The sequence below is a fragment of the Physeter macrocephalus genome, chromosome 16 (assembly GCF_002837175.3).
Source record: "Physeter macrocephalus isolate SW-GA chromosome 16, ASM283717v5, whole genome shotgun sequence".
In the NCBI taxonomy this organism is placed as follows: domain Eukaryota; kingdom Metazoa; phylum Chordata; class Mammalia; order Artiodactyla; family Physeteridae; genus Physeter; species Physeter macrocephalus.
Genome location: NC_041229.1, coordinates 59,271,867 through 59,286,486, shown reverse-complemented (window position 1 = coordinate 59,286,486; position 14,620 = coordinate 59,271,867). Strand labels below are relative to the sequence as shown.

Below are 14,620 nucleotides of genomic sequence, written 5' to 3'. Positions count from 1 at the left end.
ATTTTATAGATGAGGAATCACTAGAGAAGCTAATTTACTCACCCAGGTCATTTTGGTAGACCATGGACTGGCTAACCCAATGCTCATTTCCACCCCGCTCTGCGCTACTGAGGCTGGAAAAGTTAAATACTCGCTTTCTCAGCCTTCCTAGTACTCAGGACTAGCCAGGTGGCCCAGTTCTAACCAATGAAATATACAAAGAAATCTCCTGGGGGAATTTTGGGAAAGCCTTTGCTTTCCTAGTAAAAGGACAAATATTACCAATGTTCCCCCACACCTCCTTTTTCCTTCCTTGATCACAGACGTGATGCCTACAGCTGTAGCAGTCATCTTAGATCAAGCAGGAAAAGCCAAAAGAGTCAGGGGATACTGGTCTTGAAATCACAGACCTAATAAATCAATGCCACCTGCCACTGACCTCCAGACTTCTTTTTTATATGAGAAAAATATACCTCCTATTTGTTTAAACTACCATTAGTCAAGTCTTCCAGTAGCATCTTCAGGCATTTATAATTGATACAGAGTAATCAAATGATACAGCTAATAAGATTCAAAATTAAGCAGTCTTAACCACTAAGCTATATGAGAAACACCCAGCACTGGAATTGGTAGGGAATGGGTACTCAAATGATGAAAATGATTATAATAATATCAATCACTCAGCCTTCCTCCTCAAGGCTCCATGTTCCTCTGGAAACTCAGGATTGTCAGTTACCTAAATCACAATGGAGCTGTTCAGGAACAGGCCAACCCTATCGGTCACTGCCCAGCCCTCTTGTCTGCACTGCTGAATTCAGTTCTCACAGCTCAGGGGCCACCCTAAGGAGGGAAAAGGGAAGGAAGGTCTGGAGTCAGGTCTTGGCTGCTCACCCCTACCTATCTCATGGTACCACAACGATTCCAGTCCTCCTGCCATGCAGACATAAGACGAAAGAGTTCAAGGAACTCAGCATAAACTTACAATCGTAGCAGCACTTGTCGTGACAGTGATGGCTCAAGCTTCTCTCTCTGGCAGTCAGAGGCCTTTAGAGGTAACAAGAAATGTGGTTCTGTAGCTTAAACAAGACCAAGGACTATTGATTTTTCTGCCTCTTTTCCTGCTGAGAGCAGTACTGGTAAAAATCTGATTTAGACTCTTAAATTCAAGTACCTTCCCCAACAACTAGGCAATTTTCAAGTAATCACACTTTTGACCTTACCCAACATGAGTCCTTTTAAAGCCAATTTTTTAGTTTTCCTAAGATGTAGAGGGAAAAAGATAGGATTGTTGGCCATCTTCCTAAAAACTGTAGCTTCTACTCCTCTGTCCAGGGTTTAGAACTGCCTGGTCACAGACCTCCCAATCTGTCTGAGAAGGGGCCAGCCACTCCTCTGTCACAGCTGACACGTCTCCAAGCTAACACATGGCCTCTGTTTCTAAAGCTGTTCTGAATCCAAAAGGTATTTCTCAGAGGAATTATGACATTTATGATGGCAAAATTCCTAGACAAGCTCACTGAATTGGGAAAGAAGAAAAAGCCTATTTATTGAACATTTATTAAATGGAAGATATGAGCCTCAGAATCACCTGGGGAGCTTGTGAAAACACAGATTGCTGGGGAACCACCTCTGGAGTTTGTAATTCAGTAGATCTGGGGTAGGGCCCAAGAATTTGCATTTCTAACGAATTCCTAGGCCTGGGGACTACCCTTAGAAGCCACTGCTATAAGGTATAAATCAATCAGTCATAGAGACTTTGGAAACTCACAATTGGCCACCTTCAGATGTTGGAGAAGTCTCTCCAAGCCTAAGAAGAGATTCACTGTATCAGGATATTCATCTTGCTTATAGCTCCCCACTTCTTTTAAGCAAAAATAAAACAATCCTCCCCACCCCACCCCTAAATCCCCCTAAAAGCAAATACTAACAGGCTTCTACAGGTTTCTCTTTAACTAAGGGCCAGATTCCAAATGCTTCAGAACACTGGGCAATGCCTGTGGGTTTTTAGAAGAGAAATTCCCCTAGGAGCTCCAAGCAATACACTCTGGAAGAAAGGATGAGTCAGCAGTGGAGGTTCACCAATCTCCCAAAGTATGCACAGACTACTCACTACCAGCTGCTATTAAGAAAACAACAATAATTTTAAGACAATGGCTCTCAAGCTTTGTCCACAACACACCTGTGCTTGACAGTAATGATCAGGGGTGGATGGGTACATAGAAGGAGACGAGAGAGACTGTGTGTGTGGATATCCCTCATGGTGGCTTAGGAGATGTCAGTGAGATACAGGTGAACTGAGGTACTGATTCCTTAAGCTCTGTAGGAATGTCTGGGAAGGAAGGGGAGCAAAGGAGCTCCTAGGCAACCTTGTTTACCTAGAATTCTCTACAAATATTATTTTCTGTGTAGAAGCATTGGCTTAGCGTTAACTGTGAATCACTGCTTTAGATGAGAGTCTCAAAACAAAAACACTTATTCCAAACTCTGAGGTCAATCTGCCAGAGACTTATGGATCTCTGAATAGGTTCATATTAGGGACTTGATTAGTCATTTTAGTCATTTATTCGTTCAATCAGTATTCACTGAGAGTTTACTTGGTGTTAGGCACTGTGTTAAACACTAAGGACAGAGTGATTGCCTGCAAGAGCAATGAGTGTAACAGAAATATAAACAAGTATAAGGCAGTAAATAATATAGAAAACATACAGCTCAGTGGTTAAGAGCACGGAGCATCCAAACTTAGACTTGATTCTGGCTCTACCACTTTATGGCTCTGTGACAGGGACAAGTGTTTCCATCTTTCTTGACTTGTGTCTACATCTATTAAAACTTAGATAATAAGGATTAAGTAAAATAATGATGACATAGTTCTCAAACTGGATAAAGGAGCCCCTGTGGGTCCTCAACAATATGCTAGAGGGTACATGACAGCACTGAATAAATAGGATGCACTTTCTTGGAATGTTAATTTTACCAAATACAAAAAAATTACCAAACAATTTAAAGTATTTATTTTAAAACAAGTATGACTATATAAAGGTGACAAGGTAAAACTCATATGAATTTTGAAGATAAACTTCAAACAGACTTCAAGTAAAGTTTAACCTTGGAGTACCTGCTCTGGGTTATTTCCAGGCTGATTTTGCCCTCCTCTGATGTCAGGTACGTTAGGAAAGTTTCCAAACACTGTGCATGGCTGATAATGGATGCGCAACAAACAGCAACCATTACTGTTAATAAGAGATAGCTGTTATTACTAACCCACCCACAGGAGAAACAACTTAGCTCTGTAGTGTTTGAGGCATAAGAGGGTGTCATCTCTACCCAGGTATCTTTTTTCCTAAGCTCTGGACTTCCTCCATTCCTACCCCCAAACCTTATGATTATTTGAGAAGTACAAGTCTGGGAATTTGGCCAATTCTGCCCCCAAATGCCAGGGAGCTATCTTCAAAACACACACAAAAGAATGTTTCAGCACTAGTAAAGTTGCTAATCTCATCAACCTCCTGACCTCTCCTGAGGCCTCAGCCTGCCCAAGCAGTTAACCTCCAGGATAAGAACAGTCAGTGCAGTCACTGACCCAGCTCCACTCCTGACTAGCTGTGTCCTCATTTGAAAAGTTCTTAGAGATCAATTATCTCCTTAAAGTCTCACAAACAAGTGACAGATAAGGTAGGTGTTATTTTTCCTACTTTACAGAGGAGGAAACTGAGGCCCTCGAAGTAAAATTAGTTGCAGTTTTTAGTTACAGGCAGAGCCAGGATTCAAATTCAAGTCTTCTGACTTCAAACAGGGACTCTCCCCACTACATTAAGCAACAGAAATCATTCCAATGAGAATCTATACAGTATAAGCAAAAGCTCTTCAAGTCCTTGATCAAAGTCCACCCATTTTCAGTTGTATTCAGGGTTAATTATAATTTAATATAAATACTATACTAAATACCATTCAGGGTTACGTATAATTCAGTATAAGTACTAAATTATATTTCCATTAACTAAGAATCATAACTAATAGAAAATTAAATTAAATTGCATGAGCTTATGTAGCAGGAAAAGGGAACACACTCACTGGAGGTGGCTATGGCTTATCCCTAACTTTTCATAGGAGGATCCTTGTGAAAAGGTTTTCCATGGTTTCCTATTGATCTTGCCCAAGAATATCAGGAGCCCTAGGGCAAGAAGACCTGGGCTGACAGAAGCTACTGTCACTGTAGGAGAGGGTTCTGAGTAAGGGTACTGAGTTCACCTCACCTTCTTCGTTTCTGAACTTTTCATTAATACCAGGGATTCCAAGAAGGGGCACAAAAAATTGTGTTCAAGAAGAGGCAAAGGAAATAGATTAAGGGAATGAGTTAGCCAGTAGTTTTATAATGAAAGAAATCTAATGAAAATTTATAGGTTAATGCCCAGAATGTTAGCGCTGGAAGGGAAATTGCTAAATAACTCACCTAAGTCCCTCACAGCCTGGATGGGAAGTGAAGGCAAGACTTGCCCAGTGTCTTGCAGTTATTAGTAGCAGAACCAAACCTGGAACTGAGAACTCCACCTCATGCTTCAAGACCTAGTTCCATGCTTGACTTCTCAGAACCCTTTCCTGATAACAACCTCTGACAGAGTTATGGCCCCTCCCCTACGCCCACTTTGTTTCCACAGCAATTTGGACATCTACTTATTATGTTAGGCTCTTGGAATACAGTGGCACATCCCTCTGAGACAGCATGTCTCACTGTACTATAATGGTCTCCTTACATGTCTGTGTCTTTCCCCTTCTTACAGATCTGTGCTGGTTAAGGTAGAGAGTCCATGGAGATGCAACATACACAAAGGACACACAGTCATTGCATGTATGTGTCTTCACAAAATTGATAATCTTACAATTTGAAGAATAGAGGATATAAGAAACTGGAAGGTGAGAGTTCATCCTGACCAGTTCATTTAGCTGCCCCTGCCTGTGGCAAGAGAACCCTCTTGTCAAACAAAATCTCACCTGGAAGTTTATATATAAAATCTGCCTGAGCAGACATCTACTGGAGGAGAAGGGAGCACCTATTTTGCTTAACCCTCCCCTTTAATAGCTCCTAAGGCATCTTGAGGAGCAACCTCCTCATTTTAAAAAAATTTATTTTATTATTCTTTTATTGAAGTACAGTTGTATACAATATATTGTTACAAGTGTACATATAATGAATCATAATTTTTAAAGGTTATAGTCCATTTATAGTTATTATAAAATATTGGTTATATATTCCCCATGTTGTATAATATATCCCTAACCTCCTCATTTTTTGAATGAGCAAGCTGAGCCAAAATAAAGGAACCTTTAAGTTCTAGGCCTTCCCCTCATTCAGAATGGGATAGAGGTCAGAGAAGAGTCTTTGGAGCCCAGCAAAACTGTACTGAAATCCTCTTTGACCTTGGAAAAGTCATTTAACCTCCCTGCATCAGTTTTTTCACCTATAAAACTGAATAATAGCATCTATCTTCTGGAATGTTAGGAAGATTAAATGAGATGAACTATATAAAGCACCCAGCTCATATCCGGTATAACTTTTTACTCAATGAATAGTCACTATAGAACTAATATTGTTAGATTCAGGGCTGGAACCTGGTGTTCCCCAGTGCTCTGTTCAGCAAACCTGCTGCCTATCCAAGAAAGTATTTCCAGAGGAAAGACATGAGGGCTAGCACCCTGGAGGGTGGCAAAGCAAGTCTGAAATACCTTAAAGCAAAAAACCTTAAATGAAATCTCTTCAGGCATAAAAGCACCTAAATCTTGATTCAAAGCTCTCAGCATGCTAATGAATAAAGATTTATTTCACCAGGGTAGAAGACAGGAAACAAAGTGAACTATAGGACAGTATTTCCATCATTTAATAGAAATATGCCAATGGGCTTCCCTGGTGGCGCAGTGGTTGAGAGTCCGCCTGCCGCTGCAGGGGACACGGGTTCGTGCCCCGGTCCGGGAGGATCCCGCATGCCGCGGAGCGGCTGGGCCCGTAAGCCATGGCCGCTGAGCCTGTGCTCCACAACGGGAGAGGCCACAGCGGTGAGAGGCCCACGTATCACCAAAAAAAAAAAAAAAAAAAAGAAAGAAATATGCCAATGACTGAATACACTGCTGTTACTTCAGCTAATTCTGAAAATCTGTCTGTCACTGTGAACAAATATGTGGAAAGCACACGTTTCCTACCATCAAGCAGGATGATGGCTATTCTTTATTTGCAAAAAATATTGGATGTATTAAGACCTTACCTGGAAAAGAAAAAAAAATCCTTGCCTTATATTTTCTTTTATGCAATGGTAACAAACCTTTTTTTATATGACACCATTTTTGTTTGTTTGTTTGTTTGTTTTTAGGATACCTATACTGGGAGTGATGTCCTGGAAGATGTCAGAATAGGAAGCTCCAAAAATCCATTTCTCCACCAAACCCGGACTGGCAGAAACTGTCTGAAGTAACTTTCAGAACAGGAGTCTAGTCAAAAAAACATGCAGCATCCAGAGGGAGCTTGATGTAGAGGCTGGTAAATTTCAGTTAATTTCAGTCTTTTGCCCAGCAGCTACCATGCCCCTTCCCACAGGCAGGCAGCAGTGGGGGTGAAGGCCTGAGTTGCTGGCATGGCCTGCTGGAGCTAGGGCTGACCATAATGACCTTGTCCTCGAAATACTGGGTTTGTTTATGTGTTTGATTGCTCATTGCTGCTTTTGCTGGCTGAGGGACCAGCACAGAGGCTAACCGCCACGGTTCAACCTCAAAGGGCTAAAGTTTATTCTAGGGGATTTAAGGAGACAAATGTTGAATGGATAAACAAAATGTGGCATAAATGGAATATTAACCAGCCGTAAAAAGGAATGAATTTTTATATATGCTACAATATGGATGAACCTTGAAAACATTATGCTAAGTGAAATAAGCCAAATAAAAGGCAAATTGTATGATTCCACTCATGTGAGATATCTAAAGTAGGCAAATTCATAGAGGCAGAAAGTAGATTAGAGGTTACCAGGGGCTGGACGGAGGGGAAAGGCAGCATTATTATTTCATGGATACAGAATTTCTGTTTGGGGTGATGAAAAAGTTCTGGAAATAATGAGTATGTTTATACAACATTGTGAGTGTACTTAATGCCACTAAATTATACACTTAAAAATAGTTAAAATGGTTAATTTTATGTCTATTTTACCACAATAAATAAAGTAAAAAAAATATTTTTACATATACTTATTTTCCACTTAAGGTAACACAAGCTATAAGACCTTGGGAAAGTTACTTAACTAGTTGAACCTTATTCCCTCATATGTAATAGCTCTTCCTTTGACAGTTATCATGAGAATTTACAACAATGTTTATAAAGTGCCTGGCACTCCATTTGACAGTCATTAATGGTAGTTATTACTATAAAATAATTACCTACAGCAACAGTAATTTATAATTAATATAAACATAATGATAAGAAGGTTTTTTAAAATAAATTTATTTATTTAATTCTTATTTATTTTTGGCTGTGCGTGGGCTTTCTCTAGTTGCAGCGAGTGGGGGCTACTCTTCGTTGCAGTGCGCAGGCTTCTCATTGCCATGGCTTCTCTTGTGGCGGAGCATGGGCTCTAGGTGCGCGGGCTTCAGTAGTTGTGGCACATGGGCTCTAGAGCACAGGCTCAGTAGTTGTGGCGCACAGGCTTAGTTGCTCTGCGGCATGTGGGATCTTCCCGGACCAGGGCTCGAACCTGTGTCCCCTGCGTTGGCAGGCGGATTCTTAACCACTGCACCACCAGGGAAGCCCGGGGTATTTACTTATTTATTTTAAAAGGGAAAACTTTACTATTTAGTACTTTTTTTTTTTTGGCTGCATTGGGTCTTCGTTGCTGCGCGTGGGCTTTCTCTAGTTGCAGTGAGAGGGGGCTACTCTTCGTTGCGGTTCACAGGCTTCTCACTGTGGTGGCTTCTCTTGTTGTGGAGCACGGGCTCTAGGCACGTGGGCTTCAGCAGTTGTGGCACATGGGCTCAGTAGTAGCATGACCTTGGGAAAGCTCATCCCCAGTCATTTTATCTGGAAAATAAAGGCTATCTCCCCAGACTTGTTATAAGAAATAAATAGGGAAAAACCCACAAAAGTTCTTTGCAAAGAACAAAGTACATATGTCAGTTAGTCTTAAAACCTCCACCAGGTGATCCTTAACAGAGAAGGGTGAAAGGTACAGGGCCTGGGTCACTGCAGAGAAAGATTTTTTTTTTAAAACCTTACTGATATATCAGATTATTCATTGTATTTGCAGGCTGTCAGCTTAATTATTAAGGTCCTCTAGCTGATAAACTGCCGTGTCAAATACAAATCTGCCTTTTTTAAACTTTTTTTTTTTTAATTTATTTTTGGCTGCATTGGGTCTTCGTTGCTGCGCGAGGGCTTTCTCTAGTTGTGGCAAGTGAAGGTTACTCTTTGTTGTGGTGCGTGGGCTTCTCACTGCGGTGGCTTCTCTTGTTGCGGCGCACGGGCTTCAGTAGTTGTGGCACACGGGCTCAGTAGTTGTGGTATGTGGGCCCTAGAGCACGTGGGCTTCAGTTGTGGTGTGCGGGCTCAGCAGTTGTGGCTCGCAGGCTCTAGAGCGCAGGCTCAGTAGTTGTGGTGCACGGGCTTAGCTGCTCCGCAGCACGTGGCGTCTTCCCAGGCCAGGGATGAAACCTGTATCCCCTGCATTGGCAGGCGGATTCTTAACCACTGTGCCACCAGGGAAGTCCCTAAATCTGCTTCTTAAATTGACTTTATTTTTTTAAGTAAAGAAAGCATTCTAGGGGAAAACAAACTGGTGAAAAACGCTAGTAAAGTATTTGAACAGATCGATTTCCTAGCTTTGCAACCTTGAGGGTCATGTATTTTGTGGGGGGTATATGAAGTATTTAACATGTTTGCTGCATGCTGAAGCCAGGAAATGCATTTAGGGCTCAGAACAGGAGTGGGGAGAGCATGTGAACTAGTCTGGGCCAGCAGAAGATTGGAAGTGGCCAGGACAGGATGTTGACAAGCAAGGTTTTCAAGGATAAAACCTTGGTTTTTACTTTGTGGTAGAGAGACAATGAATATACAGACCCCAAATGGGAAGACCTAGGTACAAGACCTAGCTCCAACACTTTCCTCAAACACTTCTCCATCTTCTCACCTATAAAATGATGGGTTAGTGTAAGGGGGTCCATCTGTTCTCACATTTCAGAATTCTTTTCTAATTGGGTTTTTGAAACTTCACTACAGGTCAGTGGTTGGCCCTGTTACATTTATTACACTCAGCTGTCTTGTAAAGAAGGCATTCCTAGTCCTTTTTCTTTTTGCAAAGGATATACTGAGGCCCAGAAAGTTTAATAATTTATCTGATGTCACATAGTTTTTAAGTGGCAGAATCAGGTCTGTAATCTAAGTCACTAACTCCATATCCCATATTCTTTCCCCTACAGAGGTATACTCATTGCTGTGCATTGTGATAACCACTAACTGAATGTCAACTATGAGCCTGGTGCCAGAGGCTTTATAAACATGGACCCATGAACCAACCATCTGTATAGATCATTATCCCATTTCACAGTTGAGGAAACTGAGTTTCAGAAAGGTTAAATAACTCACTCAAGCTCACGCAGCTAATTAGTGGCAGAGCCTAGATTCTACTCCAGATCTGATAGGTTCCAAAACCTGTCCTCTCTTCAGCACATATACCAGACCTCTGGTGATCCTTGGACACTCTCACTATTAGAATATTTTAAGGAAAGAAGAGAAAATGAAATAAAAGAAAAATAGAGAATGTTTTGGTCTTGACTTCATTTCAAACTTCTAGCAGAGAAACATTTCTGAGGCCTTTCAGAAAAAGAAATGTCCAGTCTGTTAAAAGCCCATTGTCATGGTGAATGTATGTGAAGCATATTCAAGTGTTCACTGTACTTACTATCTTTATTGTCAGCTGGAGCTGCCACAACAAAATACCATAGACTGGGTGGCTTAAACAACAGAAATTTCTTTCTCACAATTCTGGAGGCTGGAAGTATGCGATCAGGGTGCCAGCCTGGTTGAGTTATAGTGAGGGCTCTCTCTTCCTGGTTTGCTGATGGCAGCCTTCTTGCTGTGTCCTCCCACGGCAGAGAGAGAGCTCTGGTGTCTCTTCCTCTTCTTATAAGCATACTAATCCCACTATGAAGGCCCCACCTTTATGATCTCATCTAAACCTAATTATCTCCCAAAGGCCCCGTCTCCAAATACTACGACATTGTGGGTTAGAGCTTCAACATATGAATCTGGGGGGGACATAAACATTCAGTCTACAACACTATCTACACATTCAGTATTTGAAAGTATATGAACAGATTATATTCTCTAAATTCACTTTTCCAAGGTGTTCAAGGAGCTAGTTAAAACCACTTCATAGGATTACTGCAAGTATAAAAACAGTCTGTAAAACACTGAGCTCAATTTTTGGCACACAATAAGTGCTCAGTAAAAGAGCTTTTAAAAGGAGAGAGAAAGAACACTGTCAATTGGCTAGAAGACAGCTGTTCACTGGAATACATTGTATTGCTGTGATATTGTGACATAACAAGCATATATCTGGTCTTCATCCCTGTTCCCGGCACATGGTTCCTAAAAACCCTTGAAATTTCCTAAGTGATAAGAGCAATAAAGATGTCTTTTTATTGTTGTTGTTTTTTGTCTATGCTGCATGGCATGCGGGATCCTACGGCCTGACCAGGGATCAAACCCCTGCCCCTGCATTGGAAGTGCAGAGTCCTAACCACTGGGCTGCCAGGGAATTCCCAAAGGATGTCTTGATATTCATGACAAACCCCTTTCAACCACACCTGAGTTTATGTTAATAAGGTAACTTTTGGAAAGCACCTAAGGATGGGGGCTAGTTGCCAAGAAGACCAAGCATGTTATTGAAGATTTGAAACTTTCAGTCCCACCCCTCCTCTTGACCTCTGGGGAGAGGAGAGGGGCTGCAAGTTGAATCAATCAGCAATGGCCAATCATACCTATGTACTGAAGCCAACATAAAAACCAAAAAGGACGAGAGCTTCTAGGTTGGTGAACATGTGGAGGTGCTGGGCGAGTGGCACCCTCTAGGGCAGCGGTCCCCAACCTTTTTGGCATGAGGGACAAGTTTCGTGGAAGACAATTTTTCCACGGACGGGGGCAGGGTGGGGTGTTCAGGCGGTAATGCAAGCTATGGGGAGTGACAGATGAAGCTTTTGCTCGCTGGCCTGCAACTCACCTCCTGCTGTGCGGCCCGGTTCCCAACAGGCCTGGACCTGTAGTTGTCCATGGCCCGGGGGTTGGAGACCCCTGCTCTAGAGGATCCACATTCCTTTCTGCATACATTGCCCTATGCATCTCTTCCATCTGCCTGTTCCTGAGCTACATCCTTTTATAATAAACCAATAATCTAGTGAGTAAACTGGTTTCCTAAGTTCTACAAGCTGCTCTGGCAAATTAATTGAACCCAAGGAGGGGGGGTTATGGGAACCTCTGATTGATAGCCAATCAGTCAGAAGCACAGGTCACAACCTGGACTTGTGACTGGCATCCGAAATGAGGACAGTTTTTCAGGGCTGAGCTCTCAACCTCTGAAATGACGTTATCTCCAGGTAGACAGTGTCAGAATTGAGTTGAACTGTAGGACACCCAGCTGGTGTCAGAGAACAGCTTGGTGTGGGGAAAGAACCGCACATTGGAATTAGTGTCAGAATTATAACTGCAAAGCTGTATTTTATTTCCCTCTTACATTTCAGAGAGAATTTCAAATCAGGAATTTTCCCAACTTCTCTATTCCCTGTGTCCACCACCCCATTCCCCCTGAAGCAGATGACAGCACAATGGACTTGACCCTCCACTTCTACTGCCCCCTTCCCAGTCTACCCCAAATTGCTGGCCAGGAGCAGGATCCTAGCTCCTCAAAGGTGAGGCTCCCTAGTCCTAGAAACTGAAAAGACAACCCTCTCCCCTAGCTTATCACTGGAAGCAGTGAAAGAAGCACATATTTTAAGACAAATCAGCTTGCTATAACAGAAAGCATATCACTTTGATATCATAAAGATCCGAGTTCAACTCTTTCCTCATCCTTCAGAAGCTACATATACTGGCCAAGTAATACAACCTGAATTAAACTACCAGTTACTTTGCTAAAAGAAGAGTACTATGGGGTTTATGATTAATAAGATTATTATTAATATATATAAAGTACCTAGTATGTGCTTGCCAAATGGTAATTAACATTCTTTAACATAACCATTATTGTTACTAACAATAACAAATGTTTACTCTAAAGCATTGTATTTGGCATTTGCTTACAGATTATCTCACTTGGATCTTTATTTCTTGCAATGTGGAGGAAAAGATAACCTGAAAATCTGCCTACTCTGTAACACTTAGAAAAGCTGGATAAAAAGTATAACAAACAGTTTATGTTATATAACAAACACAGGCAGACTTGAGATTTTAGGAAAGAAAAAAATCTCCAGGGTCAAAAAATGAAATGAAAAATCAGGAACTCTCACAGTGAACTGATATTGGGATGCTCTGGGAAGGTTTTTTTGTCTGGACAATCAAAGGGGCTTGCTTTTCATAGCTATGGCGGGGATGGGAGATGAGGCTCTGGGCCTTGGAGAAGCCAAGAGCTGGAACTCAAATTCCCCTGCATAAAGCTGAGAATTTAGAGGAGTCATAAGTCAGTTTAAAAGAAAAAAAATTTGTCTGAAAAGTAGAGACAACAGGAAGCTAAGGGTAAAAAAGCAAGTTTCCCGAAGAATTTGAAACCTTGGCCTGTGTGAAGTTTGAATGTATTCTACTTATGTGGAGTTTATACTATCTGTGTAGTCTTAGAATCCCAGCAGAAAAATTAACTGAAAACATAGTTCCGGGGACTTTCCTGGTGGCACAGTGGTTAAAAATGCACCTGCCAATGCAGGGGACACAGGTTCGATCCCTGGTCTGGGAAGATCCCACATGCAGCAGAGCAACTAAGCCCGCGAGCCACCACTACTGAGCCCACATGCTGCAACTACTGAAGGCCGCGCACCTAGAGCCCATGCTGCACAACAAAGGAAGCCACCGCAATGAGAAGCCCATGCGCCACAATGAAGAGTAGTTCCCGCTCGCCGCAACCAGAGAAAGCCTGAGCGTAGCAACGAAGACCCAACTCAGCCAAAAAACCCCATAGTTCCAGGCTGATACTGATCTTCAGTGATTAGTAGAAACAAAGACAATCCTCCCTCTCTCCCTATGGAGTACTAATTATCTCATTTAATTCTCATAACTATCCTGTGAAATAGATAATATTATCTCAATTTATAAAATAAATTTAAATTTAGGGAGGTTAAGCAACTTGTCCAAAGTCATCTAGCTATTATCTGAAAGAGCTGGGATTTGAACTTGATTGTTGTTCATTCAGTTGAAACACATTTATCAATATATCATACTGCCTAATCTTCTTTGTGCAAATCAATAGATAAATGCAACTGTTTCTTCTCAGGTTTAACAACTCAGTAAGAATGAAGGCAGCCAGAATCACAGGAAACCTGAAGGATTCCCCTGGGCTCTGTCTGCCAAAGCAGCTCAGTCCCCTCTGGTAAAGGAACTTAGATTGCTGGAATACTCTGAACCAGGAAGAGAAAAAGCAACGGGTTGCCTGAGCTAGTGGGGCATGGGATACTGCCCATGGATCCTGGTTAGTGAAATTAATTGTATTAGAATAAACATACAATAGAAGTCCAAAGAGAACATATTTACTATTAGGGTTAAATCAAGACAGTAAAGCTGTTGTGATAAACACAAACATATGAAATTGAAAATCAGTGATGACAGCTTAGTCATATCAGGCTCAATCTCCAATATATTTCTGAATGTTATTTGGGTTGCATAGCATTGAGAAAATCCTGATTTACAAGCATAAGTAGATGCAAATGTTAGCAGTTTTTTTTTAAATAAACACACATTCTTAGAAGCTTAAGCTAACACAGTGATCATCTTATGTATATGCATGCTTTATAAAAATAGTTCTAAATATTTTTCAAAAATCAAATCAAATATTTGAGGATGTTCTGAAGCCACACACCTCCCCTCCATGCCCCCCAGCCAATGTTCCTACAGAACAAAATTTGCAACAACCAGACAAAAAGTTTTCTGAGATCCCTCCATTCTCAGTCTAGGAGGCTATACAGCATACATGGTAAAGTGCAAATTTATAAAAAGGAACCAGTACATTCCAGCCCCTGCTCTCTTCCAGGGTGAAACTCTCAACCCTCCCACCTCTAATCCTGCCACCAAGACCATTATTACTCTACTTTTTGAGCTCCAATTCCCAGTTTTCCCCTTTTTCTACTCTTTACTCCAGCTAATCTCAAGTACTGACTGTACCCTGACCACACCTTCTTACCTCCATGTGTTCATTCATACTGTTATCTTCACCTTGGATTTATATTCATTACATTTTTGAAGGCTCATGATATGCTAAGCACCATGCTAGACAATTTACATACATTTTCTCATTACCTTCCATTATGATACATCCTACCCATCTTTATTTATTTGTAAATAATAACCATAAGTACTTACTTTATGCCATATATTATATGATGAGTGCCTTACACTAGCTCATTTAATCCTTGCTGC

The 14,620-nt window shown here is 41.4% G+C and overlaps 1 protein-coding gene across 6 annotated transcripts in view; it reads right to left on the bottom strand.

The window, feature by feature from the left end:
* Positions 1–14,620, bottom strand: part of LOC102983336 (uncharacterized) — a 189,178-nt gene that overhangs the window by 20,972 nt on the left and 153,586 nt on the right. The window contains exon 5 of one of the 6 annotated variants that reach the window (XR_003683638.2): positions 962–1,023. The exons of the other annotated variants lie outside the window; for them this stretch is intronic. The gene's annotated coding sequence lies outside the window, so the exon portion shown is untranslated. The remainder of the gene's footprint in view (positions 1–961; positions 1,024–14,620) is intronic. 6 annotated transcript variants of the gene reach the window in all.